The sequence below is a fragment of the Hipposideros armiger genome, unplaced genomic scaffold (assembly GCF_001890085.2).
Source record: "Hipposideros armiger isolate ML-2016 unplaced genomic scaffold, ASM189008v1 scaffold_1536, whole genome shotgun sequence".
Classification (NCBI taxonomy): Eukaryota; Metazoa; Chordata; class Mammalia; order Chiroptera; family Hipposideridae; genus Hipposideros; species Hipposideros armiger.
Genome location: NW_017732886.1, coordinates 44,491 through 57,780, shown reverse-complemented (window position 1 = coordinate 57,780; position 13,290 = coordinate 44,491).

Here is a 13,290-nt window from a genome sequence, read left to right as displayed (position 1 = left end):
CCTCAACTCACATTCCAGCTGCAGCCACAAGAACATGAATAAAGCTCCACTGGATTTCTTCAGCATTCTTCCCATTTAGGATCAACTGTGGACCTGCGATCTACAGCCAGGGGAGCTACTTCTACAATCAGTTGAACCTTCTTTTCTCTGACAAACATAGGGTTTCTCACATTGTCTACTCAGCCAATAAGAAAAAGGCCCTGCTTCTGTCTTAGCCATTCATGCAGAATCCACTGAAATGAGCCCTCACATAATCTGTATCAGCAGAGGTGCACTACCACCTTGTGGTCACATCCGTAACGACTGATCGCACTGGGTAAATGTTCTCTTACCCTGTGCTTCTCAGGGACTCAGACACATAAAGGCAGCAAGAGGTCAAACAAATTAGGTCTTAAATCAGAGGTTAAGTAAGAATGTTGAGATCAAGGTTTACATCTGTGCACACTACTGAGTCATTATTAGCATGTAGGAAAGAGGCAGATGCTGTCGGTAATTATTAAACGATAGCCTGGGTTTACATGTTTGAAATGAGTAGAGCACCATCATTCACTGTATTAAAAACAAAATATAAAACCTTCCTGTTCAGCTAAATCCACCATCTTCATCTCTGTCTGTTATGGGGGAAAACTCTTAAAAGCAACATATAAGTCAAAGTGTAGAAAAAGAGAGAGAAGATCATTCGGTATTTCCAGTGCCTGTTATCTCAGACTCTGCCCCTCTAAGCTGGCCTTGCCTGTGACCTCGCTTCTCCCAGAGAACTGGCAGCACCAACAGTCAAAATGAGGAATCTCCCCTCAGTTAAGATGACTGTTATAAAACATAAAAGATGAAATCTTAATGTTAAAGAAACGGGGATATCTTCCACAAGTTATGAACACTTCAGCCGTAGGAAATCATTTGACCCATTGATTGGATCTGACAGGCTTGAAGGCATCTATTCCAATGCTCTGTGCCTCACGTTGTTCAAAGTACTGAAACACTACAGCTTCTGAGAAAACATCAGGCAGCAGGTTCAGAAAATGTAACCACATGTCAGTTTATTCTAGAGGTGGTTTCTATTGCTCATATGAACATGGAGGTCATGTCCTAAAAGTCCTGACTCATATCCTCTAGTGGAATCTCATCTGACATATAAGTCAACTCCCCTGGCATATATTCCTGCTTCCCTGACCATTGCTGGCTCAGATTTCATATCTATTCCTTTTCTCCCAAACTCCACTACAGTGTACTTTCCCCAAGATGTTGATAAAGTCCTCCCATCCTGAGAGGATTCAGGATTAAGTTTCCTGCCCAAAATCCCTTCTCATCCACTTTAATTGCTTGAAATTTTCTGATTACCTCTGTGAGAATAAATCTATGGAAGCCTAAATATTGCCTGTGTCAGCTAGGGTCATCTTACAAATAAACAGATGCTAAAAAGGTGACCATGTGAACTGGCCCCTTGGAAACCAAGGCGACCTCATTTCCAGAAGTGGGAGCTCCTTTCCTGTGATTTGAACTCAGTGGTCCTCTGGAATTACAAACAATAAATCTAATATATCTTCCACATCTTACTCTCTTGACATTTTAAAGACAACAATAGTGAAAACTATCAACTCACTATATAAATATACATGGTATGTGTAAAATGTGTATTTTTATATATGTAAAACTTCCTGATTTTGAGGAACTCCATTGTATCACCCATTCTCCATAAGACAAGATTTCACAAATCCTTTTCTGTACAGGTTTCCCTCTTTTGGGAGACAGAAACTTAGGTCAATATTTGACCTATTGAGGTATGCATACAGAACTGAATATAATTCTGTGAATGTTTGTATGAAAACCAGTGTTTCATATATTCACTACAGCACAGATATAGTCATTCCTTGGACAAAATTCCCAGCTCCATGATAATTTCATAGAATATTGCTAGACTTACTGTCAAAGTTTTGCTCTAGAAAACCTTTATGTAGCATTTTCATGGACTGCCAGCTGCATGAGTCTTCCAATTATCACTTTTGCTCACAATGGGTGAGTTTTGCTCAAAATACTTATATCCTGCTTTCAGGGAATGTCCACCTGGGAAAATAAATATATTTGCTATTTCAGTCAGCAAGTCTTTAGAAATACTTCTGGGTGTTGAGGATGGCCCGTCATCTTTGGCTTACTCCTACAGAAGCCAGTGAGTGATGGACTGGTTTTTTGGTAGAATTAGTGGCTCAGCATGAGTCTCCTTTCCTGCCCAAGATGTCAAACATTTACACCAATTGGAATTCTCATTCAGGTGTTCAAAATGATTGACCATGACTTTCCTGGACCATACTGCAGATATTTAAGTAGTTGGACTTGTACTAGACAGTTTCTCTTTGCTCAGCAATATGACACAAGCAGAGGAAAGAATGCCAAAGAGGAAGTGGAAAAGTCCAGAGCCTTCCTACTCCCAACTCATATATTATCTAGTTGTTTCATACTGGCATCTTAATTTTAGTTTGTTGTTGTAAATTAATGTTAGACTAAAGGTTTTCTTGGAGCTCTAAAGTTATTTTTATTAAGAACAGGTTGTGTGCAATGTAGAATTGTGTGAGAGTCGGGAGAAATTGCCCTACGTCATGGAACCCCTAGACCATTTTCACATCCACATGCAATCTGGTGGGGCTGAGGTGCCGCTAAGCAACTCTGGGGCCTCTTCACTGGTACAGACAGGATCCTCAGGATGAGTCTTATCTTAGTTTCCATTTCTCTTATAAAATCACTGATGGTCAAGGATAACCTATGGACATAGTAAAATGGAATAAAATGGGATTTACCACTGAGTGCAAAGGTCATTATACACAGTGTGATCAGGGTAGCTCCATGGCCAAGCCATGAGATATGCAGGATATTCTTTTACAGACATATTTCTGATATGTGTATCTATAACTTATCATTCAGATCCTCTAGGAAAAAAGAAAGATACTCTCCACAACTGGGAGAACCTAGAGATGCTGGGTGAGCTTTCTCGTCTGCAAAGCAAGAAGCACTTTCTAAACCTCCAAATTGCATTCTGTCTTCTGGCCTTTCTCCTTGCAAGGTTTTTATGGGAGTTCAAAATTCCCAGCCAAGGATAGCTATATAAATTTTGAGATAGAATACAATGTGAAAATTTGGGGCCTCCTATTCAAAAAAGCAGAGGGAAATTATATAACATTTGTAGTAGGAAAACTTTTTTAAAATACTTAACTGTTCATACAAATCAGCTTCACACAAGTCTGAGATTAGCTTTTTTCAGTCATTTTAGAGTCACAAAAAAATGAAGAAGGTACAGACAGTTCCAATATTCCTCCTGACCTCACACATGAGTTTTCCTCACATGAGTTATGTATTTCTTACAATTGATAAATGTACATTGATTGACACATCATAATCACCCAAAGTTAATAGTTTACTTTAGGATTTATTGTTGTACATTCTCTGGGTTTGCATGAATGTATAATGGCATATATCCGTAGTATCAATAGACTAGTTATATCACCCAAAAAACCCTCTTTGTTCTGCCCAGTCATCCCTTCCTCACCCTCAACTCTAGCTACCACTGGTCTTTCTACTGTCTCCATAGTTCTGCCTTTTCCAGAATGTCATATGCTTAGAATCATACAGTAGGTATGTAACCTTTTCAGATTGGCTTCTTTCATTTGGCAATATATGTTTAATTTTCCCCTATCTTTTCATGGCTGATATCTCATTTCTATTTAATACTGAATAATATTCCATTGTTTGGATGTACCACTATTTATCCATTTACCTACTGAATGACATTTCTGTTCCCTCCAAGTTTTGACAATTATGAATAAAACTGCTATAAACACCTGTAGACAGTATTTTGTGCACAGATAATTTTTCAACTCCTTTGGGTAAATACCCAGGAACATCATTAATAGATCATATATTAAAATGTTCATGTATGCACATTCATTTTTGAATAATTTACCGACAAAGGTTACTGAACCCCTTTGTCAAGTGTCAGAACCCCAGAAAGTGAAAGCATGCACAGGCACAACAGGTGACCTAACAACTGCTTCAAACACATTCCCTCCTGTGACCATGAACATGAGACTGCATGTGTCCCTGTCTCGTGTTCTCCTGCCCCACATACCTCCTCTGCTCACACATATGTTCCATCTGCGTATGGGACTTCTCTTAAAAATCACAAGTAAAAGATAAAATATTAAGACTTTCAAGACAGCGATCAAAGACCATTAAATCAAGAGCAGGGTTTCTTCTGCAACTTCTAAGCTCATCATTCACGTAATAGGGAAACTTCACTCACAGTGGCCCAGTGCGATGGCACAGTCATCTCTCCAAAATTGTGTCTGCGAATAGAGTAGGAATGTAAGAGGCAATATTTTCAATGTATGAAGATAGAAGGATTTTATTTTTTAAAATACCTTATGTAAGAGAACTTTGTGGAATAGTATGTGAGGAAGGGTGTATGATGTTTCTAAGAGAATCAGTGTCTCATTGGGTAAGAGAACCTTGAACAATCCTACTAAAAGTGACCCAATTTTCCAAATTGCATAGAATTTGAGATCTTAAGTATATGAAAATTCTGATAAAAGAAAAACTATCTGATAATATCAACTGCATACTGTAGAAATATATTTTCTTGAAATCAGGAGAGTTCTGTAACCAAGACATACAACCGCCATCTGAACAGAAAATAATTTCAACAAAACTTGGGTAGTAGAAAATAAAATATGTGTATCATGTCCACTCTGACTTAATTTCACCTCTTCCTTTCTACTGTCTAACCCTTGGGCACTCTGCTGACCCACGCAGATCATTCTGATGACGCTTTGCTCGTCCAACTAAATATTGTCCTCTCTCTTTGCTTCTATTTTTATCCTGTTTGTTTTTTTTCTCTATCTTCTTCCCTTTATTCTCATTCCTTCTATTTTCAGGGAGACATATGAAAAGTTAAGATATTTGAGGTATTGGAATAATTTCTAGATTATTGGGTTTGGAGAGTTTTAGTTATAACAATTAAAAATATGGAAATTTTTTTCTGTTGAGCTTCCATGCTCACAATGACCAACAACATTATTGCTCCTGTATGTCTGCCCAGAGAATCATCCTCACAGTGGCTTTATAGATTATGGGCTCCAGCTTTCTGAATTTTATGTAGAGTAGTGAAGCTGAAAAACTGAGACCAACTTTACACCAGCACTGTTACCACTCTACTCATCTTTGCTGTCCATAACATTGGCTCACATGCTCACTCGTCCCCTTTCTTAAAGTTCAATCGATTGGGAACACCAGAAAAACTCATTTCTTGGAAGGCCCACAGTACCCCCTACTAGACCAAAACCAACAATAAAGACCACTTCAGACAGACTAACTCAGCTGGCACACTACCCCAGCACCAATTACTGCATGTTTTTTGATAAAGGAAATGCAGATGGTCAGAAAACAAAGACATTGCCCAGATTAAATGGGGATTACAAATGAACCAAATCCTTCTTTTAAACGGTCATGTCATGAAAACTATTATCTTGAAATAATTTGGTAAATCTCATCTTGTGCTATTTATCTAATTTTTTACCTTAATTCAAAATAAATGTATAAACATTTATGGAAATTTTAGTGTAAATGTGGTATTTTACTACATCTTAAGAATATAAAAAAGGTGATAACATACTAATGTACAGTCCACTGGGGAAAACAAAAATATACATAACAATAATACAGTTAAAGAGTAGGACCCTAAGAAGAATAAAAACTAAAAGCTATATGATTTCAGAGAAAGAAAAACTACATACACAAGTGGGGTAGTTGAACAAAAATCTTATGAAGAAGATGTCACATCCTCCTTTCCCCCTTTATTGGTGAGAAGAAGAGAAAATGGATAATCCTTTATAATGGCTAATAATGCTTATTATTTTTAACAATAAGAGAAATTTATGAATACATGAATTATTCAAAGTAATATAACATTACATATAGACTAAAATACCCTTCGAATACCACTCCCAATTCTCACTCTTTCATCACTTATTACCCCTTATTCTGTCTTCATCTTGATTACTTTGGATTGATGCATTCAGGTTTTTACTATAGATTTAAATCAAAAGAAAATATACAATATTTCATTTATACTTTATTATAATACATATATATTGAGTATTCTGGTTTTTTAACTGGTTTTATAAACTCAAGAATAAATTTGTAACTCTTGTTATGTTAACACACACAGGTCCTCTGCAACATTACATCCTATATTATGGATATAATACCATTTATAGAGCCTTTCCAATATTGACAAACCATTAGGATATTTATTTATTTTTGTCTATGAAATACAACACTACAATAAACCTTTTTGAGGGTCATCTTTATTCACATGTACAAGTGTTTGTCTAGGAGCAGAGACTAGGAAGAAGTGAAGGAACATCATGAGGCTACAAGGTGAAAGTCACTCCAGACAGAGGGAAGATCAGGGACAAAGGCTCTGAGGAAGGAGGAAATGAATTCATGTTCTGATTATTGTGTTAAATGGTTTTCCATTTTATATTGTTCTTAATGTGTATTGTAACTGTAGTTTTTGAGCTCATTTGATAAACTCTCTCAGAAATTATTGTCCTAATATATGAGAATAGCTGTTTTATAGTTTGCTACAACTGCCATTGAGGCCATTCTAAAGATAGTAAATCAGCAAGACAAAAAGTGTCCCACTGAGGAGTAGTATATACATGAGTGGAAACAGTATAAAATAACACACACGCATAATTTATGGATACTTGTTTAAGAAAAGAAAGACGCTCTATATTTCCTAAATCAGAAGAAAGAAAAAATTTATAAATGTAGCAGAAGACAAACTAAAAAAGAAAACAGCAAGAGCATATGGAGCAAAACAAAAAATATTAGAAATGAGGATAATTATATCAGTAATCAAACCATACATAATAAGAGGTTATTTGATGGAATCAAAGTTTATAAAATTGCTACATATTATTTAAGAGAAAAAATAAAGGAAAACAACCAAGAAAGCAGTGCACATAGGATGGGATTCTTCCTTCTTCCACTCCCTCATGGGATAATCCCACTGTATCCACCAAAGAGATATCCCAAAGTAAGGTCAATTCTGCTGACGGAAAGACAAAGAGAACTCCAAGAGAACACCAAGTTAGTGAACTAAGTTAACTCCTACCTAAGTGAGATCTAAGAAAAAAGACAGAGGTTTTAAAAATTAATATTTAGAATAAAAAATTAATATTTAGATTTAAAAAAAAACAGAAAAAAGAAAACTTGCAGAGAGGAAACACAGGAAAAAATTAAGATTCACAGAAAAGAAGAAACTAAAATTAAGGTAATCTATATCTTGATATAGCAGAGAATAAAAAAGCCAAGTGTTGATAACAGCTTTTACATTATTACCAGCTGTCCCTCAACCTTTAGTCTTTACAATATGGAAGCTTTTATGAACTACTTATAAAGCATATTTCTAAATCTCCTAAAAACCCATTAAGAGAAGATAGAAAGCCCCCCCTCATCAAAATAGTGTACAATTACTCTGTGCACATGTACTTAGTGGAAAGTTGAATTAAGTGAATTAACTGTTTCGTTTATAAACTTCACATTTATTCACTAGGAGGGTTGATTTTAATATCTTATTGTATAAAACATACCACAAAAAGAACTTTGGATCAAACTAAAGAGCTTCTGCACAGCAAAATAAACCATCAAAAAAACAAGGAGACAACCAACCAAATGGGAGAAGATATTTACAAACAACACCTCCAATAAGGGGCTAATATCCAAAATATATAAAGAACTCATACAACTCAACAACAAAAGAACAAACAATCCAATTAAAAAATGGGCAGAGAACTGAACATACACTTCTCCCAAAAAGACATACAAACAGTCAACAGATACATGAAAAATGTGCAACTTCACTAGCTATTAGGGAAATGTAAATCCAAACCACAATGAGATACCACCGCATACCTTTAGAATAGCTATTGTCAACAGGACAAGTGTTGGAGATGCTTTGGGGAAAAAGGAAGTTTCATAATATTGCTGCTGGGAATGTAAATTGGCACAGACACTGGAAAACAGTATGGAGGTTCCTCAAAAAATTAAGGATAGAATTACCAAATGGCCCAGCAATCCCTCTTTTGTTTATCCACCAAAAAAATCAGAAAATATTTATCGATAAAGATACAGTATGTACCCCTATGTTCAATGCAGCATTATTTACAGTGACCAAGACATGGAAACAACCAAAGTCCTTCAACTGATGATTGGATAAAAAAGATGTGGTACATATATACAATGGAATATTACTCAGCCATAAGAATAACAACGAAACACTGCCATTTGCCACAACATGGAAGGAACTTGAGGTTATCCTGCTAAGTGAAATAAGTCAGACAAAAACGTCGAGAACCATAGTACTTCTATGTGGGATATAAATATGTGGGATATAAATATCATATGTGGGATATAAAACTAAAAGCAACAAACAAACAAAAGAAACAAACAGAAACTCATTAGCACTGACAACAGTTTAGTGGTTACCAGAGGAAAAGGTGGGGGGAGGGGAACAGGGTAAAGGGGATCAAATATACAGTGATGGAAAGCGAACTGACTCTAGGTGGTGAACACATAATGCAGTATACAGGAGGTGCCAAAAAATGTATACACATGACTTGTATTCATCTTTTATTATCGTTATATTTTGAGTATTAAAATTTTAATACAGTTTTTTCCATTCTTAAAATGTGTATACATGTTTTTGGCACCCTCAGTAGTTGATGTATTGTAGCATTGTACACTTAAAACCCACATATTTTACTAACCAATGTCACAACAATAAATTTAATTAAAAAAATTTTTAAAGAAATTAGGAATCACATCTATATTATAAAATATCCTCAACATTTCAACAATGTACTATTTTTATACATGTTTTAGTGAATTATTTCTTAAATGAAAGCATTTCTTTGTGTTAGATATACCCGTAGGTATTATGTATGGATGTCTAATTAACGTAAAAACTCTATTCAAGTGACAAAAGATTGGAAATGTTTAGGAAAGGTATTGCGTATTTGACATTAAACAATAAAATCCACCAGAGTGGATCTAACAGTCAGAGGCACTCAGCAGCCAGAGCCCTTATTCTGCTCAGAGTTTGTGCTCAGCTCCCTCTGCTGTTTCTGTCACTGTGTCACTCAGAGCACAGTAGTACATAGCCGAATCTGACTCGTGGACGGAGGCTTTCTCCAAGTGGAAGGAGTTTGAGTCTTTGTGGTATGTGGCTTCAAAACCTTTGTTGCGTATCGTATCTTTGTCCGTCACAGCTTTCAGGAGGAGCTGCAGACCTTCTCTGGGATATTGAACATACCAGAATAGAGTGGGGTACGTTGTGGCTGAAAAAGTACAGCTTATATTCAGAGAAGTTCCCTCTGAGAGGGTCACTTGGCCTTCCATCTGGGACACTGAGTCTCCATGGGTTCGTCCTGGGGAAAAATAAAACAGATCTGTGTCACCTTGGGCATAAACCTCTTCAATTAAATTATAGTTAAAGAGTTTGCTTATATAATAAAAGAAAGAATCCATATTTTAAGAGGCATGTTACTTACCGACCACCAAGAGTACTACAGCCACTAAGCCTGGAAAAGAGTTCATCTCTAAAGTGTCGCCTAAATAATGTTCTTGATTCTTAACATGAGGAACTGTGGAGGTAACAGTGAAATGATAAACTAAAGCCTACATTTCACACAGGAAGTGGGTTTGTGTTAGGGAGTTGCATCCCCTGGTGGACAGGGACTGAAATGGGATGCCTGTTTTCTAGGCTCCACCAAAGTCAGCAATAAGTTCTCATCTCTACCTGTATTTACCAAGCACATGTCACTTTTCTGAACAAAGACTGTCATAACCTTTAAGGTCTATTTTCTTCTTAGGCCACCACCTCACATGAGAGTTGTTTAACAAAACAGAGAAAATAACAATTTGAGCATTTTATGAACTTTTTTTTTTTAAGCTGAGCCATCCTGCCATGTGTTGGCAGCTCAGCGGCTGCTCAGCTCAGGCCTGGAATCGAACCGCTGTTGCTCAGAGCTCAAACTCTTGAGCAAGCTCTTAACCAACTGAGCCACTCAGCCGGCCCCCTGAGCACTTTAATACTCTCTTTATACTTTATGTAACCATTGTGGGCCAGGCTATATAATACACTGAACATCAGAAAAGACTTGGGTTGCAAGGAGAGAAAGGATTAAGAATTAGAGTTATTATTGAATGGTTTTCTGTTTTTCAGCACTGTGATCCATCCTACAGAACAGTGGTTGATATTTATTATGTGTTCACTAAATATTTCTTAAATTAAAAATAATAATAGACAGTCTTTGATAGAGGAATCACTACTACCTGAAATACAATATTTGCTCAGTCCTAAATTATATCAATTGTAACTCTGCTATCTTTTAAATAATAGATCTTTAGGAGACTAGTCCCATTATCTTAGCAGTCAGATATTCCTGAATTTCAGAATCATTAAAATGTGATACTATGAATGTTAGATAGAAAAAATAACACTGTGATTGAAGTTACTGATTTTTCTATAAAATCAATAGAGATCACTATGTCATTCTCCTACTATGTCGTTGACTCTGAGATGAGATGGCTGGTCGATGTGAATCAGACACCTGCACTAATCCTACACTGCTAATGCAGAGCTGCTTCAGGAATGGTTTCCACTGTTGTCCATCTTCAATATTTTGTGACCAAGCTTAATCAATTAATTTTCCTCCACAAGGTTAGGGAACCCAGAAAAATGTGAATTTGCATCAAAAGCCTGGTTTGTAAATTAGGATTCTCTTCCTCCCCAGCTTTTCATATTGTTAAATACACCAGCTGATATTCACACAACAGCTGATAGTAGAATCAACGTATGAGCGATTTAAAATGACAGATTCTGGGATTCCACCACTAATTGCTGAATCATTGTTTCCAAGATTGAGACCCAAATGTAAAATTTTGGAAAGCTTCCCCAGGTAGCTTTGGTGCAGCCAGCCTGATACCGATTTACCAGATCTTATTTGTGATAACTGTCCTCAAAGATCAGGATGAAAGCTCTGGGGTCAGCATGGAAAATGTCCCTATGACTACACAAATTTTTTAATGAGAGTCTTTTTCTATGAAGTGCTAGGTGCAAAAGCAAGCACTTCTTTAGCTCCCTTTTCATGACCAGTCTTTTATGAAGCAAAATAAAACCAAAACCTCTGAGGCTGATCTGGATAAAGTCCTAGAGAAGGACACATCCTTCTGTAAGGCCCTGTAAACATCTACTCTACCCATACACATGTACACGGAAGCTTAGCCATTGCGGTTCCTTGAGACTTCTCCACAGATTTAGGTCAACGGACTTCATGAGCCCACAGGCAATGTGTGATTAGTCTTCCAGATGTGGACCTGGGTAGGAAATTCTGGCTCTGGTGCCATTTGGGTTTACATATCCTTCTCTTTCTTCTCTACCTTCCAAATAAGATTGTCAGAGCCTAACACAAAACTAAGGAAGAAAGGAACTCTGGAAAAGCAGCTACAAATCTATGTTCTGACACACAGGGAGAGTGTAAACTAGGCGGGGATGACGGTGGGTTGAAATGAACAGTATAGCATGTGGATGTAGAAAGTTGTTATCTACACCTTAAACAAAAGAAAACAGTTTTAAGGCAATGATCACCTGCAGTAGGAATATTTTGCATTTTGGGTCACACAAAAGGACTTGTACAATACTGAGGGAAGATATTTCTTAAATTTGGATTTTAAGGGCTTTTAAATGCATGATTTTCAAAAAACAAATAGCACTTATTTAAAGTAAACATTTTTATAATATTGGACATTGGTATATACTTGTGAAGCCAAACCCAGAAACAAAATAAAAAACATGAGCATCCCACCAAAAGGATCCCATGTCTGTTTGTAACCCTTCTCTTAATCTTCTCCCAACCTCCCACTCTCATTTTCAGACAATACCTCTGTGATACCTTAGTTTGCATATTTTAAAATTTTATATACAATCATATGTATTCTTTTGTTTGGCTGCTTTCTCTCAGCATAATTATTTTGACATTCTTCTACGGTCTCATAGGAATCAATGATCCATTCATTTTTGTTACTCAGTAGTATTCCATCATAACGATATAAAATGATTTGTTTATCCATTCACCTGGTGATGCACATTTCAGCTGCTCCCAGTTTGGGGCTGCATATTGTTTTGCTGTAAAACGGGTTCTTGGTATCATCACCAGAAACAATTCAAGGACACTTCAAATAAGCCAAGCAAGCAGAGGCCTTACTGAAAGAAAATAAGAGAGTATACTCCAAAAATAGTGGAAGCAGGCAGGCCAAGAGTAGGGCAACTGCACCAAAGAACAAAGGGTCTTAGGAATTTATTACCCTCAAAATGAGGGCAAGATACATTCAAAATTTAATGGTGGCATTATAGGTGTTCCTAGTCTGGTCCTTATGACTCTCCTCCCCAGTGGGAGGAGAGATTCTCTTGTCTTTATTTGGCTCTATTGGAACTGTCATGGAGGTACAGGGGGTACAGATTTTCCCTACTAGTAGTACTAATCATATTATGATCTATTATAATTAGCTAAAGTTCACCTTGAGAGGCAAGATGGCATCCTGGATTTGTCCTTGGTCACTAAAATCTAGTTCTGGTTCATCTGGTAGCTGCACTTTTTTTTAAGGATGATCTCATCTCCTCCCTCCTTTGTCTCCCCTGACTTTTCTTCTTCCCTTGCACACACTTCTTTACTCACTGCCCCATTCTTTCTGCCTAAGGTAACATTTGCAGGTTTGTTTCTTTCACCAATGAGGAAAGAAAACATATTATAAAGAACACACAAACTACAGTTCAAGAGCTGACAATAAGTTAGAGGCTAACCATTCCTTTCAGAACATTATTAGTCACAGACTTGAGCAATGCATTATAAGAAAGGTGACAAACTCTTCTAGGCTTCGTAAATCACCAGGAACCTGATAATTCATTCATGGCTAGTGATCACTCTTTCAATGATCTTTAAAATCTGCTTGTGATTAACCAGTCTAGAGTGTAGTTCTTCAAATTAATCACTACAAAGTTTCTCAAAATTCTTAAAATAGAATTTCCATATGTACCAGCAATTCTACTTCTGATTACATACTCAAAAAAATTTTTTTTTGAAAGGTGTGTATATATCCAAAATATTGACATATTTATATACATGTTTCTGCTGAAAGGTGGAGGCAACCCAAATGTCCAAAACACCTGAATAGATAAAC